The 26,729-nt window shown below is 45.2% G+C and overlaps 1 protein-coding gene across 2 annotated transcripts in view; it reads right to left on the minus strand.

The window, feature by feature from the left end:
- The window catches only part of mylk3 (myosin light chain kinase 3), a 93,925-nt gene extending 69,561 nt beyond the window's left edge, over positions 1-24,364 (minus strand). For both annotated transcript variants that reach the window (XM_068049367.1, XM_068049366.1), the window contains exons 1-2: positions 24,017-24,364; positions 19,735-19,964 (exon numbers count right to left, since the gene is read on the minus strand). The gene's annotated coding sequence lies outside the window, so the exon portion shown is untranslated. The remainder of the gene's footprint in view (positions 1-19,734; positions 19,965-24,016) is intronic.
- Positions 24,365-26,729: the final 2,365 nt, after the last annotated feature.

Raw genomic sequence — 26,729 nt, forward strand, 5'->3', positions numbered from 1 at the left:
ATTGAGAGTGCTGAGATGCAGTTCCATGAGAATGACATTGGCTTCATGGGAGAGGCAGATATTCATCAGAAATCACCAAAACACTCTCAGCATATCAAGCCAATACAGAAGCTTATGGAACAAAAACAAGAAATGCTGGAATCACTCAGCAGGTCTGGCAGCATCTGTGGAAAGAGAAGCAGAGTTAACGTTTCGGGTCAGTGACCCTTCTTCGGAACTGACAAATATTAGAAAAGTCACAGATTATAAACAAGTGAGGTGGGGGTGGGGCAAGAGATAACAAAGGAGAAGGTGCAGATTGGACCAGGCCACATAGCTGACCAAAAGGTCACGGAGAAAAGGCAAACAATATGTTAATGGTGTGTTAAAAGACAAAGCATTAGTACAGATTAGGTGTGAATACACTGAATATTGAACAGCAGCAAGTGCAAACCTGAAGAAAAACAACCTGAAAAAAACAGTGGGTAAGCAAACTGAACAAACTAAGATGAAATGAAATAAATGCAAAAAAAGATTGTAAAAAATGTAAAAATGAATGTAAAAAAAGGAAGAAAAAATAACTAAAAATGAAAGTAAAATGGGGGGCTGTCATGCTCTGAAATTATTGAACTCAATGTTCAGTCCGGCAGGCTGTAGTGTGCCTAATCGGTAGATGAGATGCTGTTCCTCGAGCTTGCGTTGATGTTCACTGGAACACTGCAGCAATCCCAGGACAGAGATGTGAGCATGAGAGCAGGGGGAAGTGTTGAAATGGCCAGCAACCGGAAGCTCAGGGTCCTGCTTGCGGACTGAGCGGAGATGTTCCGCAAAGCGGTCACCCAGTCTGCGCTTGGTCTCCCCAATGTAGAGGAGACCACACTGTGAGCAGCGAATACAGTGTACTACATTGAAAGAAGTACAAGTAAATCGCTGCTTCACCTGAAAGGAGTGTTTGGGGCCTGGGATAGTGAGGAGAGAGGAGGTAAATGGGCAGGTATTACACCTCCTGCGATTGCAGGGGAAGGTGCCCTGGGACGGGGACGAGGTGGTGAGGGTAATGGAGGAGTGGACCAGGGTGTCGCGGAGGGAACGATCCCTTCGGAATGCTGACAGGGGAAGGGAGGGGAAGATGCGACTGGTTGTGGCATCACGCTGGAGGTGGCGAAAATGGCGGAGGATGATCCTTTGGAATATGGAGGCTGGTGGGATGAAAAGTGAGGACAAGGGGAACCCTGTCACGGTTCTGGGAGGGAGGGGAAGGGGTGAGGGTAGAGGTGCGGGGAATGGGTCGGACACGGTTGAGGGCCCTGTCAACCACAGTGGGGGGAAAAAGGAGGTCATATCAGAAGCACCGTCATGGAAGGTAGCATCATCAGAGCAGATGCGTCGGAGACGGAGAAACTGGGAGAATGGAATGGAGTCCTTACAGGAGGTAGGGTGTGAAGAAGTGTAGTCGAGGTAGCTGTGGGAGTCAGTGGGCTTATAATGGATATTGGTAGACAACCTATCCCCAGAGATGGAGACAGAGAAGTCGAGGAAGGGAAGGGAAGTGTCAGAGATGGACCATGTAAAGGTGAGAGAAGGGTGGAAATTGGAAGCAAAGTTGATAAAGTTTTCCAGTTCGGGGCGGGAGCAGGAAACGGCACCGATACAGTCATCAATGTACCGGAAAAAGAGTTGGGGGAGGGGGCCTGAGTAGGACTGGAACAAAGAATGCTCGACATATCCCACAAAAAGACAGGCATAACTAGGACCCATGCGGGTACCCATAGCGACACCTTTTACTTGAAGGAAGTGCATGGAGTTGAAGGAGAAGTTGTTCAATGTGAGAACAAGTTCAGCCAGGCGGAGGAGGGTGGTGGTGGATGGGGACTGGTTGGGCCTCTGTTCCAGGAAGAAGCGGAGAGCCCTCAAACCATCCTGGTGGGGGATGGAGGTGTAGAGCGATTGGACGTCCATAGTGAAGAGGAGGCGGTTGGGACCAGGAAACTGGAAATTGTTAAAATGACGTAGGGCGTCAGAAGAGTCACAGATGTAGGTGGGAAGAGACTGGACCAGCGGAGAAAAGACAGAGTCTAGATAGGAAGAAATAAGTTCAGTGGGGCAGGAGCAGGCTGACACAATGGGTCTGCCGGGACAGTCCCGTTTGTGGATTTTGGGAAGGAGGTAGAAGCGGGCTGTCCGGGGTTGTGGGACTATGAGGTTGGAAGCCGTAGAGGGAAGAACTCCAGAGCAGATGAGGTCAGTGACAGTCCTTTGGACGGTGGCTTGATGTTCGGTGGTGGGGTCATGGTCCAGAGGGAGGTAGGAAGAAGTGTCCGTGAGTTGGCGTTGAGCTTCTGCAAGGTAGAGGTCGGTACGCCATACAACAACAGCACCACCCTTGTCTGCAGATTTGATGACCATGTCGGGGTTAGACCTGAGAGAACGGAGGATTTCCCCCCACTGTGGTTGACAGGGCCCTCAACCGTGTCCGACCCATTCCCCGCACCTCTACCCTCACCCCTTCCCCTCCCTCCCAGAACTGTGACAGGGTTCCCCTTGTCCTCACTTTTCATCCCACCAGCCTCCATATCCAAAGGATCATCCTCCGCCATTTTCGCCACCTCCAGCGTGATGCCACTACCACTACCCTCCCTTCCCCTGTCAGCATTCCGAAGGGATCGTTCCCTCCGCGACACCCTGGTCCACTCCTCCATTACCCCCACCACCTCGTCCCCGTCCCAGGGCACCTTCCCCTGCAATCGCAGGAGGTGTAATACCTGCCCATTTACCTCCTCTCTCCTCACTATCCCAGGCCCCAAACACTCCTTTCAGGTGAAGCAGCGATTTACTTGTACTTCTTTCAATGTAGTATACTGTATTCGCTGCTCACAGTGTGGTCTCCTCTACATTGGGGAGACCAAGCGCAGACTGGGTGACCGCTTTGCGGAACATCTCCGCTCAGTCCGCAAGCAGGACCCTGAGCTTCCGGTTGCTTGCCATTTCAACACTTCCCCCTGCTCTCATGCTCACATCTCTGTCCTGGGATTGCTGCAGTGTTCCAGTGAACATCAACGCAAGCTCGAGGAACAGCATCTCATCTACCGATTAGGCACACTACAGCCTGCCGGACTGAACATTGAGTTCAATAATTTCAGAGCATGACAGCCCCCCATTTTACTTTCATTTTTAGTTATTTTTTTCTTCCTTTTTTTTACATTCTTTTTTACATTTTTTACAATCTTTTTTTGCATTTATTTCATTTCATCTTAGTTTGTTCAGTTTGCTTACCCACTGTTTTTTTCAGGTTGTTTTTCTTCAGGTTTGCACTTGCTGCTGTTCAATATTCAGTGTATTCACACCTAATCTGTACTAATGCTTTGTCTTTTAACACACCATTAACATATTGTTTGCCTTTTCTCCGTGACCTTTTGGTCAGCTATGTGGCCTGGTCCAATCTGCACCTTCTCCTTTGTTATCTCTTGCCCCACCCCCACCTCACTTGTTTATAATCTGTGACTTTTCTAATATTTGTCAGTTCCGAAGAAGGGTCACTGACCCGAAACGTTAACTCTGCTTCTCTTTCCACAGATGCTGCCAGACCTGCTGAGTGATTCCAGCATTTCTTGTTTTTGTTTCAGATTTCCAGCATCCGCAGTATTTTGCTTTTACAGAAGCTTATGGATGTGAGTATTCCTTTAAATAGTGCTTCTGTGGCGTGCTTCCCGACTGGTGAGGCACCCACTTCCTGTTTGAGGTTAAAACCCAGAGAATCAGGAGCTTTCATGCACAAATTTAGCAAACGGTCCTTATTCAGATGCATGGCCCTCATTTTAATATTTAAATCAATGTTGTGCTTCTTACAGGCAACCACCTAAAAAGGTTTCAGGGCCAATTTAGCAGTGGCCCTGGTGAATATATAGATCAGGCCATCTCATTGCTATTTGCTGAGTTTTACTAAAATAAACCCTAATTCTATATTGTTTGTCTAGTTTGCCTTTATTATGTTTCATTGATTGAAGCCAAAAACGTGTTTTATTTTGTTCCTTATCATTTCTATTTTAAATCAATATGTGAAGGCATTTTATTAATGACGGAATTACAATATAACAGTGCAAATGGATAATCCTAAATCAACCACCTGCATTACTAAGCAGAGGCTCTTTTATCAAATAAAGTCAAATAAAAAAGTAAAGGCTTAATCATCAGACATTGTAATTGTATCATTCTACACCTCTAAATGGTTTTCATACAGCATAAGAGACTAGATTCTCTTTAACAGGCTTATTTATTCTGTTATATTCATTCTTAGTTGAGTGTAAACTTTGATGGTCTTACCGCAAATCTCTTTATATAGTCAGAGACATTAAATCCTCCAGTACTGAGACGAATAGATCTATACAACTGTGAGTCTTTATACAACATTTCCATTATTCCTTTTGTATTCATAAACCTGTACAGGGCAGACAGTAAGCAGTCTTCAAGTCCATAATGAATGTTTACTTGATTGGGGCTAATGTGACGCACCAAGTATTTCATCTTATCAGGCACTTTATTTGGCATTTCAAAAATTCTGCTTAAATATGGCCAGGCCTATGTGCGTCAACTCATATCTACAGCTCTGATATTTCCTTCCTGCAAGAGTGGTCTAAGCTTGCTTTCACCATCAAAAAGCACATTGTGGTACTTAAGTTCAAATAATTTGCTTGGGTTAATTCCTGGTCTTAAATGTGTGACATTTGAAGGATCCTTTCTGGTTATAATGGAAAAGTTAGGCTATGACTACACAATACTATTAGTCAAGGCCTTGCTAAGATATTAGTGACTAGATGCTTGCTCTACTATGAATTCAACAGATAGTGGCTAAGGCAGGGAATTTATGATTGTATTCCCATTCTGTTGGTAAGAAGATTAATAATCCTATGATAGTTGTGGCAAATCCAGTTCACTAAATCAATTGGTCTTTTTTGGAAAAATGAGATCCACTTGTCCTGGCTTTCTAAGGTTGTATTTTACATGTCTGCCACCGAAATTGGTGGCTGACGTAAACTACGGTGGTCTGCCCGTGTGGACCGCATGTCTTGGAGCCATCGCAAGAATGTGGAGGGGGTGGATGGTCCGTCCCCAGCAATGGCGTCAGGCCCCACTGCCTGATGCCATTTTTAAAGGGCTTTGAGCCCTATCGTTACAATTGTAATATTTAAAGAAACTGTGATTTGAAATTGATTTGGAAAAATTAAATAAATGTTTCTAGCCCCTCTCCCACCACCCCAATAACCATATAATTCATTCCTTGCCCTCTCCCCACCGAAATATTTACCTTGTGCACCTGACCTTCCCCCCTCAAAGTTCACAAACTATGCACTTTATCCCTTCCCACCATCCCCTAAACCAATTGGATGAGTTTGACCCCACTCACCACCCCCCCCACACAGAGAAATTTACCTGCTCCCCCATCCCCACAAATGTCCCGCCTCAGATCTCTGGACAGCAGGAGCGGGTAAGACATTTATTCATTAATTTACATTTATTTAAATATTTAGATTTGGCTCCCGTCACTGAGCAGCAGGGGTCCACCACGAGGCCTTGCTGCTGCCGGCAATATGGGGCCTGGCCTTCCTGGCATCAGGGCCCATGGCGGGCCTCTGCTGGAGGCATTTTCCGCTCCCTGCTGTAAAATCCAGCCCCTAGTTTTCATCCGTTAACTATCTTCCAGCCTAGCCTCCTGCTTACCTTCCAGAACCAATTTTGCAAAACAAAACTAGGGCCAGAAACTCTGAACAACAAATTTACTAGAGATTTTCCCCATTTTATCATGTTGGCAGCAAGAGAAACAAGGGTAACTTAGAAGGCCAGTTGTGTTTAAAATCAGCTCTCTCAGAGCATCAGGTGACTCTCCCCAGTGCACCTATTCTGCCTGTATAGGGGAATGCTATTACCACTATGTACAATTATGCAGCAAATGCACATTACGCAGAAAAATCCAAATCATAACTATTGTTCAAAAAAGAATTGTAAGTTTCACAACCTAAATAAACCACATTTCCAACAGATTACAGCATCTACTCATTGGGGGAAAAGGGGCGACATCAGAGTTAAAATGAAGGTATGGACCTACTAGCTGTTCCCACTCCACCACAATTTATCCCAGGACCTTCTGCTAGGCAGCAGAGATGCTTCCCTGAAGTAAGTGAGAGTCTCATTAATCTATGCAAATTGGGGATCCTATGACGTATGTGGAACACCAATGCCATTTGAACTGCCTAGTGGGTGGATGCTTTGTTTAGTAAAACCTGCCAGAACAACAGAAGAGGCCTGAAAATCTAATTGCTAAAATTATTTTTGTGGGGCTAGGAGGAGCAGGAGTTCTCATCTAGGCTCCACAAGAATAATGTAATTGCTGCCACCACAGGCTCCCCTTTTTACTACAATTGCAAACTTCTCCCATCTCCAGACCTTCCTTTTTCCTGGTCAGGTTGACATCCAGGCTGTCCAATATTGTGCCGGCTCAGAGTCAATGAGCTGAATTGGAACTTTCATTTTGTCATCCACAGCCCACCACATATATATGTTATCAAGGCCCAACCCACAAAACACACCGGAGCACTATTGCCAACAGGCCACCAGTTGGCCACCTGATAGTTAAAATCTATCCCGTTTCCACTTTGCAGTTCAACAGTTCAGAAGGAAAAAGAGAGGAACTTCATTTTGTCAATGAAATTTAAAATATACAGGTAAGCTGTTGAACTTTGCAAATGGTAATTTAATATGAACTTATTATCTGCCAGAACATATTTAAAGAACAGGGTCATCAAAGGTATACATTAGGCCTAGAGATTGTAAAGTAAACAGCTGAATAAAATACAGATTTAAGCAAGATAATCCACTTCAAAAGAATGCAGCAGACACTCAATAAGAATATGGCAAACAATGCCTGTAACTAGAGAAGGGGAGACAGTAAAAAATTTGAATCCCAGGTTCTGTTGCCCCAGGAATGACTGTAATATGAGCCACCAGCAGAGTGGAAGCATGTCATTTCAATATTTTACATTAATTACTAGGGCTGTTATTGAGACAAGAACATCCAGAATTTCTAACATGCAATCATACAGCTGAAAAGGATTTATTATAAATTAACATTAACTAATACTATGGACATTATTCAATCGACAAATAATACATTTCTCCCTCACTTTTTAGACAATTTCAATATTTTCAGTGGGATTTATTCCTTCAAGCATCATTTTCTTTAGGAAAACTGGTCCGTTTGACTCGTTTTCTCTGTTTCTCTGCCACATTATCATAAAACCAAATCGCAAAACTAAATTCTGCAGAGTTAACACTTAAGAAATTCATACAAAAGAAGGTTGTGTAACTGGATTTAAGGCATTGTTCTTTCTTTTTCTTTTGGGCCTCCTTATCTCGAGAGACAATGGATATGCGCCTGGAGGTGGTCAGTGGCAAAAATACTAGTGGATAATCAGAAAAATGGGTAATGAGGGAACATATATCCACTGGAACTTTTGCAAAACAAAGCCTGAAGTCCAGTAACACCAACCTCCTTTTGTCTGACATAAATCTACCCAACAGGCCAAGAAAAATTAAGTTAATTTATGGCATTTTTATTACATTTGTCTTCATTCCCATGAAGGCTGTGCTGACCCATATGTATAACTAAATTTGGAGACAATCAATTATCTGCTAAATTCCATTATCCCCGAAAAAGCCAGATCCCCTTAATTATAGTAGATATTAGCAATGCCATTGTCTAACCTGATAAGCAATCTTTCATTTTTTGCAGCAAATGCAGTTGCACTTTAGACAATTCTGGTCTGGCCTACATATGACTCCAGACCCTCAGCAATGTGGTTGACTCTTACATGCCCTCTGAAATGGCCTAGCAAGCCACTCAGCTGCATCTAACCGCTACAAAATCAATAAAAAGGAATAAAACCGGACGGACCACCCAGCATCGACCTAGGCACCAGAAACAACAACGGCAAACGGAGCCCTGTCGACCCTGCAAAGTCCTCCTTACTAATATCTGGGGGCTTGTGCCAAAGTTGGGAGAGCTGCCCCACAGACTAGTCAAGCAACAGCCTGACATAGTCATACTCACGGAATCATACCTGACAGACAATGTCCCAAACACTGCCATCACCATTCCCGGGTATGTCCTGTCCCACCGGCAGGACAGACCCAGCAAAGGTGGTGGCACAGTGTTATACAGTAGGGAGGGAGTTGCCCTGGAAGTCCTCAACATCGACTCTGGACCCCATGAAGTCTCATGGCATCAGGTCAAACATGGACAAGGAAACCTCCTGCTGATTACCACCTACCGCTCTCCCTCAGCTGATGAGTCAGTACGCCTTCATGTTGAACTGCACTTGGAGGAAGCACTGAAGGTGGCAAGGGCACAGAATGTACTCTGGGTGGGGGACTTCAATGTCCATCACCAAGTGTGGCTCGGTAGCACCACTACTGACCGAGCTGGCCGAGTCCTAAAGGACATAGCTGCTAGACTGGGTATGCGGCAGGTGGTGAGGGAACCAACAAGAGGGAAAAATATACTTCACCTCGTCCTCACCAATCTGCCTGCCGCAGATGCATCTGTCCATGACAGTATTGGTAGGAGTGACCACCGCACAGTCCTTGTGGAGACGAAGTCCCGCCTTCACATTGAGGATACCGTCCTTCGTGTTGTGTGGTACTACCACCGTGCCAAATGGTATAGATTTCAAACAGATCCAGCAATGCAAAACTGGGTATCCATGAGGTGCTATGGGCCATCAGCAGAGCAGAATTGTACGCAACCACAACCTGTAACCTCATGGCCCAGCATATCCCCCACTCTACCATTACCATCAAGCCAGGAGACCAACCCTTGTTCAATGAAAAGTGCAGGAGGGCATGCCAAGAGCAGCACCAGGCATACCTCAAAATGAGGTGTCAACCTGGTGAAGCTACAACACAGGACTATCTGCATGCCAAACTGCATAAGCAGCATGCAATAGACAGAGCTAAGCGATCCCATAACTAACGGATCAGATCTAAGCTCTGCAGTCCTGCCACATCCAGCTGTGAATGGTGGTGGACAATTAAACAACCAACTGGAGGAGGTGGCTCCACAAATATCCCCATCCTCAATAATTGGGGAGCCCAGCACATCAGTGCGAAAGATAAGGCTGAAGCATTTGCAACAATCTTCAGCCAGAAGTGCCGAGTTGATGATCCATCTCGACCTCCTCCTGAAGTCCCCAGCATCACAGATGCCAGACTTCAGCCAATTCGATTCACTCCACGTGATATCAAGAAATGACAGAAGGCACTGGATACTGCAAAGGCTATGGACCCTGACAATATTCCTGCAATAGTACTGAAGACCTGTGGTCCAGAACTTGCTGCGCCCCTAGCATAGCTGTTCCAGTACAGCTACAACACTGGCATCTACTCGGCAATGTGGAAAATTGCCCAGGTATGTCCCGTACACAAAAAGCAGGACAAGTCCAACCCGGCCAATTACTGCCCTATTAGCCTACTCTCAATCATCAGTAAAGTGATGGAAGGTGTCATCAACAGTGCCATTAAGTGGCACCTGCTTAGCAATAACCTGCTCAGTGATGCTCAGTTTGGGTTCTGCCAGGACATTCAGCTCCTGGCCTTATTACAGTCATGGTTCAAACATGGACAAAAGAGATGAACTCAAGAGGTGAGGTGAGAGTGACTGCCCTTGACATCAAGGCAGCATTTGACTGAGTATGGCATCAAGGAGCCCTAGCAAAACTGAGGTCAATGGGTATCAGAGGGAAACCCTCCGCTGGCTGGAGTCATACCTAGCGCAAAGGAAGATGGTTGTGGTTAGAATTAGAATTAGAACATTACAGCGCAGTACAGGCCCTTCGGCCCTCGATGTTGCGCCGACCTGTGAAACCATCTGACCTACACTATTCCATTTTCATCCATATGTCTATCCAATGACCACTTAAATGCCCTTAAAGTTGGTGAGTCTACTACTGCTGCAGGCAGGGCGTTCCACGCCCCTACTACTCTCTGAGTAAAGAAACTACCTCTGACATCTGTCCTATATCTATCACCCCTCAACTTAAAGCTATGTCCCCTCGTGTTTGCGATCACCATCCGAGGAAAAAGACTCTCACTATCCACCCTATCTAACCCTCTGATTATCTTATATGTCTCTATTAATTCACCTCTCCTCCTCCTTCTCTCCAACGAAAACAACCTCAAGTCCCTCAGCCTTTCCTCGTAAGACCTTCCCTCCATACCAGGCAACATCCTAGTAAATCTCTTCTGCACCCTTTCCATAGCTTCCACATCCTTCCTATAATGCGGTGACCAGAACTGCACGCAATACTCCAGGTGCGGTCTCACCAGAGTTTTGTACAGCTGCAGCATGACCTCGTGGCTCCGAAACTCGATCCCCCTACTAATAAAAGCTAACACACCATATGCCTTCTTAACAGCCCTATTAACCTGGGGAGCAACCTTCAGGGATTTATGCACCTGGACACCAAGATCTCTCTGTTCATCTATACTACCAAGAATCTTCCCATTAGCCCAGTACTCTGCATTCCTGTTACTCCTTCCAAAGTGAATCACCTCGCACTTTTCCGCATTAAACTCCATTTGCCATCTCTCAGCCCAGCTCTGCAGCCTATCTATGTCCCTCTGTACCCTACAACATCCTTCAGCACTATCCACAACTCCACCGACCTTAGTGTCATCCGCAAATTTACTAACCCACCCTTCTACACCCTCTTCCAGGTCATTTATAAAAATGACAAACAGCAGTGGCCCCAAAACAGATCCTTGTGGTACACCACTAGTAACTAAACTCCAGGATGAACATTTGCCATCAACCACCACCCTTTGTCTTCTTTCAGCTAGCCAATTTCTGATCCAAAGCTCTAAATCCCCTTCAACCCCATACTTCTGTATTTTCTGCAATAGCCTACCGTGGGGAACCTTATCAAACGCCTTACTGAAATCCATATACACCACATCCACTGCTTTACCCTCATCCACCTGTTTGGTCACCTTCTCGAAAAACTCAATAAGGTTTGTGAGGCACTACCTACCCGTCACAAAACCGTGCTGACTGTCGCTAATGAACTTATTCTTTTCAAGATGATTATAAATCCTGTCTCTTATAACCTTTTCCAACATTTTACCCACAACCGAAGTAAGGCTCACAGGTCTATAATTACCAGGGCTGTCTCTACTCCCCTTCTTGAACAAGGGGACAACATTTGCTATCCTCCAGTCTTCCGGCACTATTCCTGTCGACAATGACGACATAAAGATCAAGGACAAAGGCTCTGCAATCTCCTCCCTTGCTTCCCAGAGAATCCTAGGATAAATCCCATCTGGCCCAGGGGACTTATCTATTTTCACACTTTCCAAAATTGATAACACCTCCTCCTTGTGAACTTCAATCCCATCTAGCCTAGTAGCCTGAATCTCAGTATTCTCCTCGACAACATTTTCTTTCTCTACTGTAAATACTGACGAAAAATATTCATTTAACACTTCCCCTATCTCCTCTGATTCCACACACAACTTCCCACTACTATCCTTGATTGGCCCTAATCTAACTCTAGTCATTCTTTTATTCCTGATATACCTATAGAAAGCCTTAGGGTTTTCCCTGATCCTATCCGCCAATGACTTCTCGTGTCCTCTCCTTGCTCTTCTTAGCTCTCCCTTTAGATCCTTCCTGGCTAGCTTGTAACTCTCAAGCGCCCTAACTGAGCCTTCACGTCTCATCCTAACATAAGCCTTCTTCTTCCTCTTGACAAGCGCTTCAACTTCTTTAGTAAACCACGGCTCCCTCGCTCGACAACTTCCTCCCTGCCTGACAGGTACATACTTATCAAGGACACACAGTAGCTGCTCCTTGAATAAGCTCCACATTTCGATTGTTCCCATCCGCTGCAGTTTCCTTCCCCATCCTACGCATCCTAAATCTTGCCTAATCGCATCATAATTTCCTTTCTCCCAGCTATAATTTTTGCCCTGCAGTATATATCTGTCCCTGCCCATCGCTAAGGTAAACCTAACCGAATTGTGATCACTATCACCAAAGTGCTCACCTACATCTAAATCTAACACCTGGCCGGGTTCATTACCCAGTACCAAATCCAATGTGGCATCGCCCCTGGTTGGCCTGTCTATATACTGTATCAGAAAACCCTCCTGCACACACTGGACAAAAACTGACCCATCTAAAGTACTCGAACTATAGTATTTCCAGTTGATATTTGGAAAGTTAAAGTCCCCCATAACAACTACCCTGTTACTCTCGCCCCTGCCGAGAATCATCTTCGCTATCCTTTCCTCTACATCTCTGGAACTATTTGGAGGTCTATAAAAGAGTCCCAACAGGGTGACCTCACCTCTCCTGTTTCTAACCTCGGCCCATACTACCTCAGTAGACGAGTCCTCAAACGTCCTTTCTGTCGCTGTAATACTCTCCTTGATTAACAATGCCACACCCCCCCCTCTTTTACCATCTTCTCTGTTCTTACTGAAACATCTAAATCCCGGAACCTGCAACATCCATTCCTGCCCCTGCTCTACCCATGTCTCCGAAATGGCCACTACATCGAGATCCCAGGTACCAACCCATGCTGCAAGCTCACCCACCTTATTCCGGATGCTCCTGGCGTTGAAGTAGACACACTTTAAACCAGGTTCTTGCTTGCCAGTGCCCTCTTGCGTCCTTATAACCTTATCCCTGACCTCACTACTCTCAACATCCTGTACACTGGCACTACATTTTAGGTTCCCATTCCCCTGCTGAATTAGTTTAAACCCCCCCGAAGAGCACTAGCAAATCTTCCCCCCCAGGATATTGGTACCCCTCTGGTTCAGGTGAAGACCATCCTGTTTGTAGAGGTCCCACCTACCCCAGAAAGAGCCCCAATTATCCAGGAAACCAAAACCCTCCCTCCTGCACCATCTCTGCAGCCACGTGTTCAACTCCTCTCTCTCCCTATTCCTCGCTTCGCTATCACGTGGCACGGGCAACAACCCAGAGATAACAACTCTGTTTGTTCTCGCTCTAAGCTTCCACCCTAGCTCCCTGAATTTCTGTCTTAAATCCCCATCTCTCTTCCTACCTATGTCGTTGGTGCCTATGTGGACCACGACTTGGGGCTGCTCCCCCTCCCCCTTAAGGATCCCAAAAACACGATCCGAGACATCACGAACCCTGGCACCTGGGAGGCAACATACCAACCGTGAGTCTCTCTCGTTCCCACAGAACCTCCTATCTGTTCCCCTAACTATGGAGTCCCCAATGACTAATGCTCTGCTCCTCTTCCCCCTTCCCTTCTGAGCAACAGGGACAGACTCTGTGCCAGATACCTGTACCCCATTGCTTACCCCTGGTAAGTCGTCCCCCGCAACAGTATCCAAAACGGTATACCTGTTGTTGAGGGAAACGGCCACAGGGGATCCCTGCACTGCCTGCTGGTTCCCTCTCCTTCCCCTGACGGTAATCCATCTACCTACTTCTTTTACCTGAGGTGTGACTACCTCCCCATAACTCCTCTCAATATGTTGGAGGTCCAATTGTTGGAGGTCAATCTCCAATTGTTGGAGGTCAATCTTCTCAGCTCCAGGACATCACTGCAGGAGTTCCTCAAGGTAGTGTCCTAGGCCCAACCATCTTCAGCTGCTTCATCAATGACCAACCTTCAATCATAAGGTCAGAAGTGGGGATGTTCACTGATGATTGCACAATGTTCAGCATCATTCGTGACTCCTCAAATACTGAAGCAGTCCATGTAGAAATGCAGCAAAACTTGGACAATATCCAGGCTTGGGCTGATAAGTGGCAAGTAACATTCACGCCACACAAGTGCCAGGCAATGACCATCTCCAACAAGAGAGAATCTAACCATCTCCCCTTGACATTCAACGGCATTACCATCGCTGAATCCTCCACTATCAACATCCTAGGGGCTACCATTGACCAGAAACTGAACTGTAGTAGCCATACAAATACCGTGGCTACAAGAGGAGGTCAGAGGCTAGGGTTTCTGCGGCGAGTAACTCACCTCCTGACTCCCCAAAGCCTGTCCACCATCTACAAGGCATAAGTCAGGAGTATGATGGAATACTCTCCACTTGCCTGGATGGGTGCAGCTCCAACAACACTCAAGAAGCTCGACACCATCCAGGACAAAGCAGCCTGCTTGATTGGCACCCCATCTACAAACATTCACTCCCTCCACCACCAATGCACAGTGGCAGCAGTGTGTACCATCTACAAGATGCACTGCAGCAATGCACCAAGGCTCCTTAGACAGCACCTTCCAAACCCACAGCCTCTACCAACTAGAAGGACAAGGGCAGCAAATGCATGGGAACACCACCACCTGCAAATTCCCCTCCAAGTCACACACCATCCTGACTTTGAACTCCCCCAATGGCTCAAATGTGACTGGGCATACAAAGAGGGAAAAAAAATCCCATCTATGCTCAGCTTTTTTCGCTTGCAGCAGTAATGGGAGCAGTACTATTGGCCTAAAACCCATCGTTCAGAGTGATAAAATTCACCTAAGATTTAGGTTGTTAATCATTATGATTCTTGCTGGAAAAATGGTGCATGTATAGAAGTTGTAGGAGGATAGATTTGGACTTGGATGTGATGCCCCCATGATCAAAAAGCTTGTCCTGACTCAAAAGTGGAAACTGGTCTATTGGTCAAGGTACTACAGGGCAGTGGTAATTATGGAACTGTATCTCATCATGAGGTAGCACTTTCAGCAGAGGAGTTGGTGGGGAAGAATCAGATTCAAGAATCCAAGTATGAATTAAATACCATCTTGGCTGACATTCATATTCTCACTTGCCCAGGTTGCAAATTGCAGCTGTTAAATAGGCTATAGCACAAAGCGATGAGTCCAGTACCAACACAGAATACTAAAAATCAGCAAGAGATGGGCCACATTAGGTTGCATCTCATTCCAACTAGCCAAGGAGTATCACTAGCAGCAAACACAAAGATGGCAAAGTTAACAGTGTGCTCTCGTAGTCAATGTTCAGGATTGAAATCCCAGGGGAAAAAGACACCGGCAAAAATTTGCAATTAAAAATATATCAACTCCATTCATTTTTAAGTCTAGGATGTTAGCTTCAACTCCCAGCAATACCCAAGACTTGAACCTCATTGCCTCATTATTAAGGGCCCCTCAAACAACAGATGGGAAAGTGCTCCCCTGGCCCCTCAAGGAAGCCTTTGGCCTCCCCTCTGCCGATCATGCTCTATCTCTCTATCTCTCCCTCCTGCGATCAGAGACCTCCCCCCTCCCAACCCACCCCTCAAGCCCCGATCGGCAACCTTCCACTTCTCCCGATTTTCCCACAGGCCCCCGACTGCAGCCCCCTGCTGCTGGTGTACCCTTCTGGCCACCAGCTAACTTGTCAATTTGGCTGGCTGCTGGGCAGAAAACAGAGGAAAAAAACAAAAATCAGGTCCATCCTTTAAGATCAGTAGGATCTCCACATCCCCAGCCTCGCCAGGTTCTTCAGCCGCATTCAGCCTTCCCTTCATCCTCTCTGTTAATATCAGGGCCTCGGTGCCCTCCAAGGAATATAAGGTCATGAAACAGTGAGCAAGCAAACATTAAATATACTGCATTGCAGGCAGAGCACATTTCAGGACTGGAAGGAAATAGAATCTGGAAGCACTGTGTAATCTAATACTTTTTTTATATATAGAACAACCAATATGTCAACTAAACCACCGCAGTAGGGATATCTCAATCAGCAGACAGAGAGCTGCGGCCTGGTCAGGCTTGATAACACAGCCAGTATGACCTGGCAATAGCTAACAATGAAATTGCTCATTTTTGGAGGCATGCACTGACAAATTTAAGTATACACATTACTACAAATTTTCTGACCATAACAAACTAATCTGCCATTCCTGCAGGAACACGTCTGGCATTCACAGTTGCAGCTCCTAATGCTGGTCTGACAGCATTTCATGGAGAATAAGAATCATTCACATATAACTCACCAAACCAGCTGTGTATAAACGATTCAACCTGATAAACCTTGTTTCAAATACAAAAGGTTAAGATGTACAAAAATAAATGGCTGTGAAAACTCAGCTTGGCAAAAATAAAGTAAATATTATCCACCCTCTGTTAGTAGCGGAAAACTTCAAACACATGGCACACAAGTGAAGTTTAAGCACTCTGGCACCATAATAAGTCTATTAATTTCCAGCACCAGTCACTAGGCTGTTACTGATATATTTTTGTATTATATTTTGATATATTGTTATAATTTTTGTCTTGTTACACAAACTGTTTCAAATGTTTCCAGTTATCCTCTTTAAAGGCAGCCCATTGTTCAATTACAGTTTCCCCTTGGCCAGATCCATTCTCATTCCATGGAAATTGGCCCTCCCCCAATTAATTATTTTTATTCTGAATTGCTCTTTGCCTTTTTCCATAGCTAACTTAAACCTTATGATACTATGATCACTGTCCTCTAAATGTTCTCCTACTGACACTTGATCCGCTTGTCCCACCTCATTCCCTAGAACCAGATCCAGCAATGCCTACTTCCTGATTGGAATGAAAACATACTGATGTAGAACATTCTCCCGAACACACTTTAGAAGCTCTTCCCCCTCTCTGCCCTTTACACTATTACTATCCCAGTCTATATCAGCATAACATGCACAACATGCACTGCACTATACAGTTTGATGGCTCCACTTCCGACAGTTTTGGTGTAAAGAATGGAGTGAAACAGGGTTGTGTCCCAGCCCCCACTCTGTTTGACATCTTATTCTCCATGCTCCTGACCTTTGCCTTCCCTACTGATATGGAAGGAGGCTACTTGCACACTAGGTCAGACAGCAAGTTCTACAATTTATCAAGCTGAAAGTGAAGCCAAAAACACATCATGTCCTGGTCAGAGAACTCTACGCTGATGATGCTGCATTAGTCACTCACATGGAAACTCAGCTACAAAGACTCATGGACTGTCTCTCCTATACCTGTAACTTGCTCTCCTTGACTATAAGCATCAAGAAAACTGTGGTCATGTGTCAAGGTGTTGCATCTCTGTCCCTGATCATACTAAATAATGCCCCACTGGAAGTGGTTAGCAAATTCTTCTACCTTGGGTCCACGGTGACAGACAATCTGTCCCTTGATGCAGAGCTTAATACACACATAGGGAAAGCAGCTACCACCTTTGGCCAACTCACAAAACACACATGGGATAACACCAAGCTGACCCTTCGGACCAAGCTGATGGGTTATAAGGCCTGTGTTCTCAGCACCTTGCTGTGTGGCTGTGAAACATGGGTGACTTACAGCTGGCAGGAAAAGAAGCTCAATAATTTCTATCTTCACTGTCTGCGGTGCATTATGTCAGGACAAAATCACAAACATGGCAGTCCTCTCAAAGGCACAGCTCCTAAGTGCGGACACATCCGCAGGATGGAAGACGGTTGCATACCCAAGGACCTTCTGTATGATGAGGTAGCCGGGGCCAGACGACCAGTGGGGCACCCATAACTCAGCTTCAAGGATGCTTGCAAGTGTGACATGAAGGCCCTAAATGTCGACTATTGCAGCTGGAAGGCACTTGCTGGTGAAAGAGGGAAATGGTTACATATCCAGTGGACTGGCGTGCATCAGCGCGATGACCAGTGGCTACAGCAGCTTGGCGACAGGTACCAACACCAAAAACAACTCACAGTGTCACTTGGCAGCTTCATGTGTGACACTTGTGGAAGAACCTGCCTGTCAAGGATTAGCCTTCACAGCCATCACCAAAGGTGCACCAAGAGAAGACGCCCCATCTAAATGGATTGTTTGCTGCATGTCCATTATCTTTCATAGATGGAAGGATGCCAACATTAGGATAATTAAAGTCCCCCATTAGAATTACTCAATAATCTTTGTACCTCTTTGTAATTTCCCCGCAAATTTGTTCCTCTATATCTTTCCCACTAGTTGAAGGCCTAGAGAATACACCCAGTAGTGTAATGGTACCTCTATAGTTTCTTAGCTGTAACCAAATACGTTCTATTTTTGACCCCACTAGGGGATCCTCTATCTCCAGCACTGTAATATTATCCTTTATCAATACTACAATACCTCCTCCTTTCTTTCCTTCCCTATCTTTCCTGAATGCCTTGTATACAGGAAAACTTAGTACCCAGTCCTGCCCTCCTTTGAGCCAGGTCTCCATTATTGCCACAATATCAAACTTCCATGTGGCTATCTGCACCTACAGCTCACCAACCTTATTTACCACACTCCGTGCATTCACATACATGCACAGTAAACCTAATTTAGATATTATTGCATTCCCTCTTACTCTGACCCCACCTAATACCTTACTATTTCTTACTTTAGTGCTATTTGTCTCCCACAATTCTTTGTACACCTTTTTTTCCCTCTCTAATGTTACCTCCTGGTTTCCATCCCCCTGCCAAGTTAGTTGAGACCCTCTCCAATAGCATTGCAAACAGCCCCGCAAGAACATTAGTCCAAGCTCTGTTCAGGTGCAACTTCTCCAGCATATACTTGTCCCAGCACCACCAGAACCAGTCCCAATGTCCCAGGAATCTAAAGTCCTTCCTCAAACACTATCGTTCCAGCCATGCATTCATCTGCTTTATCCTATTTATAAAGTTGTTTTTAATTCATTCATGGGATGTGGGCATCACTGGCTAGGTCAGCATTTATTGCCCATTCCTAATTGCCCTGAGTGGCTTGCTAGGCCATTTCAGAGGGCATTTAAGAGTGAACCACATTGCTGTGGGTCTGGAGTCACATGTAGGCCAGACCAGGTAAGGATGGCAGATTTTCTTCCCTAAAGGACATTAGCGAACCAGATTTTTTTTTTACATGGTCATCATTAGACTAGCTTTTCAATTCCAGATTTAATAAATTGAATTCAAACCTCACCATCTGCTGTGGTGGGATTCAAACCCATGTCCCCTGAGCATTAGCCTGGGCTCTGGATTACTAGTCCAGTGACATTACCACTACGCCACCGTCTCCCCAGGTGTGGCACCAGGAGTAATCCAGAGATTACTACCTTTGAGCTCCTGCTTGCTAGCTTTTTTCCTAGCTCCCTAAAATCTGCCTGCAGGACGTCATCCCTTTTTCTACCGATGTCATTGGTACCGATATGGACCACAACAGCTGGCTGTTAACTCTGCCCCCCCACCCCCCTCCCCCACCGCCACAGAGTGGTTTTCATCCGCTTAATGACTGGTTGGTGGAGATGGGACATGTACAGGCTGGAAGGGTTGCACCTGAACAGAGCCTGGACTAATGCTGTTGCGTGGCTGTTTGCTAGTTTTATGGAGAGGGTCTCAACTAACTTGGCAGGGGGATGGAAACCAGGAGGTAACATTAGAGAGGGAAAAAAAGGTGTACAAAGAATTGTGAGAGACAAATAGCACTAGAGTAAGAAATAGTAAGGTATTTGGTGGGGTCAGAGTAAGAGGGAATGCAATAATATCTAAATTAGGTTTACTGTGCATGTATGTGAATGCACGGAGTGTGGTAAATAAGGTTGGTGAGCTGTAGGTGCAGATAGCCACATGAAAGTTTGACCCTGACCCTTGACCTTGACCCTGGCACCAGGGAGACAACATCCTGCATTCACGTCTGCAACCGCAGAATCACCTGTCTGTTATCCCAACTATAGAATCCCCTATCATTATTGCTTTCCCAATCTTCCTCCTGCCCCTTTTAAACTTACTTTAAAATAAATTGCCATGAAGAATTGTCAGACAGTTCAATCTGATGTGAACCTGCTCCATTGTATATTCTTGCAGTGACACAGATGCACATTCAACTTTGATGTCCTCCATGGGCAGATAAACTTCCAACATTCACTGCCGAAGCTCAGATATGAAGAGCGGTCACTTGAAGAAAGGTGTCAGAGAGCTACCAGCACCTGTGAACCCATAACCAACCAAGTATCAGTGGCTGCAAGAAAGGAGAAAATTAGCAACAATAAGTTGGGAGTTATAAAAGGAACCTGAGGTAGACAACATCAGGTATTTGAGAGAAGAGTAATTTCAGTTTATAGATATAGAAAAGTACACTATGCACTGTATAGAGCATATTTACCTTTGCATGACATCATTTTCACAATAATGATATTTGTTAATTATATTACTGTAAGATGATAATACTGTAAATTCAGTCTTTCCTCAGTTCAAATAATCTGTTCGACAAACATTCACACCCAAGCCAGCATGAGGGCTGACTTTTCACTCCTGGCTAAGTTTAGTCTTTTCTGGCCATCTATTGGCACAGACTTAGCTAGAGTACAGTAAGCAGTCTGCCTTCAATATTCAGTAGTGAGCTCATTTGAAAACTTGGATCTTTTTTTTAAAAAAGTTCTTGAGATATAGATAACATTGACAAGGCGATATTTGTTGCCCATCCCTAGTTGCTCTGAGGAAATTAACAATAACAACAACTTATATTTGTATAATTCCTTTAGTCTATTAAAATGAACCAAGGCACTTCACAGGAGTATTATAAAACAAAATATGACACCGGGACACACAAGGTGATATTTGATCAGATAACCAAAAGCTTGGTCAAAGAGATAGGTTTTAAGGAGTGTTTTTAAGGAGGAAAGCGAAGTAGAGAGGCAGAGATGTAGGGAGGATATTCCAGAGCTTAGGGCAACTGAAGACATGGCCACCAATGGTGGAGTGATTAAAATCGGGGTGCTCAAGAGACCAGAATGAGAGAAGCGCTGATATCTACAGAGATAGGGAGAGGCCATGGAGGGAATTGAAAACAAGGATGAGAATTTTAAAATCAAGATGTTGCTTGACTGGGAGCCAATGTAGGTCAGCAAGCACAGGGGTGATAGGTGAACGGGCCTTACTGCAAGTTAAGATACAGACAGCAGAGTTTTGGATGACCTCATGTTTATGGAGGGTAGAATGTGGGAGACCAACCGGAAGTGCATTGGAATAGTCAAGTCTAGAGGTAACAAAGGCATAAATGAGGGTTTAAGCAGCAGCTGAGCTGAGACACGGCAAAGTTGGGCAACGTTATGGAGATGCAAATAGGCGATCTTAGTGATGGTGAGAATATGAGGTCAGAAGTTCATTTCGGGCTCAAATGTGACATCAAGGTTGTGACTAGACTTGCTTAATCTCAGACTATTGTCAAGGAGAGGGATTGAATCAATAGCTAGAGAACGGAGTTTGGAGCGGGGGCCAAAAACCATGGCTTCAGTCTTCCTAATATTTATTAGAGGAGGTTTCTGCTCATCCAACACTGGATTTCGGAGAAGCAGTCTGATAATTTAGCAACATTGGAGGAGTCAAGAGAAGTGGTGATGAGGTGGAGCTGGCTGTCATCAGCATACAACTGAAAACTAATGCCGTGCTTTCAGATGATGCTACCAAAGGGCAGCATGTAAATGAGAAATAGGAGGGGGCCAAGGATAGATGCTTGGGGGACACCAGAGATAATGGTTCAGGAGGAGGAAGAGAAGCCATTATAAGGAACTCTCTGGCTATGATTAAATAGATAAGAATGGAACCTTGTGAGATCAGTCACACCCAGCTGGATGATAATGGAGAGGCTTTGGAGGAGCTTGGTTTGGTCAACCGTGTCAAAGGCTGCAGAGAAGGACAAGGAGGGAAAGGCTGCCTTTGTCATAATCACTTAGATTGTCATTTGTGACTTTGATAAGAGCTGTTTCGGTGCTGTGACAGGGGTAGAAACCTGATTGGAGGGATTCAAACATGGAGTCCCAGGAAAGATGATAATGGATTTGCGAGGCGACAACATGTTCAAGGAAAGGGACATTGGAGATGGGATGGTAGCTTGCAAGGACAGTGGGGTCAAGGATTGGGTTTTTGAGGAGAGGGCTGATGACAGCAGATTTAAGGACAGAGGGAGAATAGAAGAACATAACAACATAAGGAATAGGAGCAGGAGTAGACTATATGGCCCCTCGAATCTGCTCGGCCATTCAATATGATGATGGCTAACCTTCTGCATCAACTTCACTTTCCTGTCCACTTCCCATATCGCTTGATTCCCTGAGAGACCAAACATTTGTTTATCCCACCCTTAAATATGCTCAACAATGGAGCATCTACAATCCTCTGAAGAATTCCAAAGTTTCACAACACTTTAAGTGAAGCTATTTCTCCTCATCTCAGTCCTAAATGATCGACCCTTATCATGAGACTGTGTCCCCTTGTTCTGAACTCCCTAGTTGGGGAAACAACCTCTCAGTGTCTACCCTGTCAAGCCCCTTCAGAATCTTATATGTTTCAATGAGATCACCTCTCATTCTTCTAAACTCCAGAGAGTATGGACTCAATTTACTCAGCCTCTCATCATAGGACAACCCTCTCATTCCAGGAAACAATCCAGTGAACCTTTGCTGTACAGCCTCCAATGCAAGCATATCCTTCCTTAAATATGGAGACTTAAGCTGCACACAGTACTCCAGGTGTGGTCTCATCAAAACCCTGTACAATTGTAGCAAGATTTCCTTATTCTTGTATCCCAATCCCCTTGCAATAAAGGCCAACATGCCACTTGCCTTCCTAATTGCTCACTGTACCTGCATGCTAACCTTTCGTCTTTGATGTATGAGTATACCCAAATCTCTCTGAACATCAACATTTAGAAGTTTCACACCTTTAAAAAAATCTTCTCATTTTCTGTTCTTACTACCAAAGTGAATAACCTTGCACTTCCCCAAATTATACTCCATCTGCCACCTTGTTGCCCACTCACTTAACCCATCTATATCTCTTTGCAGCTTCCTGTATCCTCCTCACAGCTTACATATCCAACTAGTTTTGTATAATCAGCAAACTTAGATAGATTACTCTCGGTCTCTTCGTCTAAGTCATTAATATTGATTGTAAATAGTTGAGGCCCTAGCACTGATCTTTCTGGTAGTTCATCTGAAGCCTGCCAACTTGAAAATGCCCCTGAACAACACCTGAAGAACAATACTTGAAGAGAGAGAACTGTTAACAGTACCGACTAACATGGGGACCAGGAGGGGAAGTTGGGTGGTCAGCAGTTTAGTGGCAATAGGATCAAGGGAGCAGGAGGTGGATCTCATGAACAAGATAAGTTCAGAGAGGGCATAAGGGGAGATAGGAGACAAACTAGAGAAAGATGTGAGTTCAGGGCTAGGGCAGGGGGGAACATTAGAGGACGTTTGGGCTAGTGGAAGGGAGGGACGTGGCAGAGGCAGCTAATCGGATGGTCTCGCGGGCTGTTGAGACAGGGAAAAGGGGTTTAAGAAGAAGATTTGGAGTAGAGAAAAGAAGCCGGGACATAGTGGGAATGTGGGCATAGTGTGTAACTGGAGTCGTATGTAGGCCATACCAGGTAGGAATGGCATATTCCCTTTCCAGAAGGATATGAGTGAACTAGTGGGTTTTTAAGACAAATAAGCAGCTTTTGTGGTCATTTCCTGGGGGTAGGTCATAATTTATCAGATTTATCGAATTCAATGTCACAACATGTGATGCTGGTATTATGAACTAGTCTAGTACTACAATAATGAGACTACCAGACCAACACAAGGAGTTAGTCTAAAGCAGAACGGTCAAAATTTGGCAGCCTGTCAAATGTAAGGGGGCATATACACTAAAGGGCAAGTGAATGCATTTGGGTACAAATGTTGCTTCTGTCTTTATAAAGTTACAAAGTTCCTTTTAGCTGTTTTTCAGATTTTCCAAGACTGGGGAAGGGACGGGTGGGAATGAAGAGCCAAGCAAAACTGAAACGCAAAGGGCTGAATTTAATGAGCCCCTCGATGTCGGGGGATGTGGCGGGGGGACCCATAAAATTCTGCCGGGAGCGGCCCGCCTCAACCCCCAACGTTGAGAAGGTCCCGCCGGATATTACTGGCAGCGGTGGGGGTGGGGGAGAACTGTGGTGTGGCCCCCCCACTCCCCGCACTGCCGCTTGGCGGCAGGGCCTTCATCTAAATATTAAAATGAGCAGTAATGAAATGCAAATTTACTCACCTACTGAAGGCAGCTGTCCCACGCCGATTTTATATTCCACCGGAAGGGGGAGGAATAAAATTATCAAATTATTAGGGTGGGGTGGGGGGAGTAGGGGATCAGGGAAACACTTTTGATTGCCTGTGGGGATGGTGGGAAGGCGTTCAAGGGCAAATGTGAGATGGTTGCGGGGGAAAGTTCAGGTCGGGAATAAAATAACTTTTCAGAATAGAGGGTAATGAAAAGGTCATTGTGGGGAGGAGGTTGGGAAAGGGTTTCCATCTTCTAATTAGGTATTAAAAACAAATTAAATGTAATATGGCTTTAAAAATGTAAAATATTTGCTAAGGGCTTGAAGCCCTTTAAAAATGGCGCTGGCCCCTGCGCAGTGGTGCCGGCACCATTGTCAGGGATGTGGCGGCCACCCCCTCTACGTCATCAGGAGCGGCCGCTCCACCCCCTCTATTTAAAACAGCCCTCGCGCGTAATATCGGGAGGGGCTTGGTGGCAGCACCTCTGTGTCAGAAAGCTGCCACATTCACAGCGCACGTCGCAGTAAAATTCAGCCCAGAGAACCCATTGCAGATGAGTGGTGGAGCACTTGCCCCCATTTGATTGTTAGCCAAATGGCTGTGCAACTGCATGAGGTGCATGGCCTTGAGGCCAGCCTTCTCATCATTCCTGGAAGCACCAATCCTGGCAACAGGCTCTCTGATAATGTGTAGGAGGCAAAAAGCATGACCAAGTAGCTCTGGACGAATTGCTAACCACCAGTGACGGTGGTGTAGTGGTAATGTTACTAAACTAGAAATCCAGAGACCCAGGCCAATGCTGGGGGGACATGGGTTCAAATCCTGCCTTGGCAGTTGGTGGAATTTTAATTCATAAATTCAATTTTTTTTAATTTGTTCCTGGGATGTGGGCGTCACTGGCTAGGCTAGCATTTATTGCCCATCCCTAATTGCCCTTGAGAAGGTGGTGGTGAGCTGGCTTCTTTAACCGCTGCAGTCCATGTGGGGTAGTACACCCACAGTGCTTTTAGGAAGGGAGTTCCAGGATTTTGACCCAGAGACAGTGAAGGAACGGCGATATAGTTCCAAGTCAGGATGGTGTGTGACTTGGAGGGGAATTTGCAGGTGGTGGTGTTCCCATGCATTTGCTGCCCTTGTCCTTCTAGTTGGTAGAGGTCATGGGTTTGGAAGGTGCTGTCTAAAGACCCTTGGTGCATTGCTGCAGTGCATCTTGTAGATGGTACAGACTGCTGCCACTGTGCTTCGGTGGTGGAGGGAGTGAATGTTTGTGAATGGGGGTGCCAATCAAGCAGGCTGTTTTGTCTTGGATGGTGTCAAGCTTCTTGAGTGTTGTTGGAGCTGCACCCATTCAGTCAGTGGAGAGTATTCCATCACACTCCTGACTTGTGCCTTGTAGATGGTGGACAGGCTTTGGGGAGTCAGGAGGTGAGTTACTCGCCGCAGGATTCCTAGCCTCTGACCTGCTCTTGTAGCTACGGTATTTATATGGCTACTTCACTTTGGTTTCTGGTAAATGACAAACCCCAGGATGTTGAACGATAATTTCAATTGATTAACAAAAATCTGGCATTGAAAGTTAGTCTCAGTAATTGTGCCATAAAACTATCATTGATTGTTGCAAAAACCCATCTTTTCCACTAATGTCCTTCAGGGAAGGAAATCTTTTGGCCTTACCTGATCTGGCCTACATGTGACTCCAGATGCACAGCAATGTGGTTGACTCTTAACTGCTCTCTGAAATGGCCTAGCAAGCCATTCAGTTATCAAGGGCAATTAGGGTTGGCCAAAAATGTTGGACTTGTCAGTGATGCCCACATCCCATGAAAGAATTAAGAAAAGAGTCTATGCAGTGCCCCACAGATGCAAGTAGACTTTATTCATTCTTGTGAACCTCCTCCTTCTCCCCTAACTTTATGGAGGCAAGAGGAATTCCCCAGAAGATAGGTCATTGTATTAGTTTCAATTTTAATTGGCAGTGAAACTCCCCTAATGGTTGTGGTGAAAAAGTTAGGGAAATGTACAATTTCTTTCTGAAATGCAGAATAGTAACAATGCACTGAACAGAATATAACAGAACAAACCATAACGTAAAATTAATAGTAGCTCTCACTCACTCAGAAATCAGCTAAACACAACATTAAGAAACTCAATCCTAAAGACCACGAGGTGAGTTTGGGAGTGTTTAAGTTTTATACAGCAACAAATTATATAGGGAATGGAAGTCCAACTGCTATTTCCATTGCTTACCCTAATTTTTACAAATCCCTACTAACATCAGCACAGCAGCCCTGCTGGAAAGTAAGGGGCAGCACATTGCTGGTGCACTTTTTGGAGCAATCATTTCCCTCCTTGAATTTTCCAACCGCTCATTCTGGGTTTGCACATATGTCACCAGTCCAAACCAATGTGTAAAATTCCCCCCATATTCCAAAAAGCGTTAGCGGTTTTGGGTGAAAATTGGACAAAATTGGGGAACTAATATTAAATTATTGTTTTTGACGAGGTTCCAAACAGATCAATATCAGTTTTACTTTTTTCTTATAATACACTGGTCCAATTAAAATAGAAGCTTATTGATGGTAAGCATTGCAGACTAGGGTGTCCTTCTAGCTTCAACTGTGGATCCGATGACTCCATTCTGAGATCATAATCCCCACCTAAAATCTTGGCCAAACTTGATATTACTCAATCATTAGTTTGAC

The sequence above is a fragment of the Heterodontus francisci genome, chromosome 17 (assembly GCF_036365525.1).
Source record: "Heterodontus francisci isolate sHetFra1 chromosome 17, sHetFra1.hap1, whole genome shotgun sequence".
NCBI lineage: Eukaryota > Metazoa > Chordata > Chondrichthyes > Heterodontiformes > Heterodontidae > Heterodontus > Heterodontus francisci.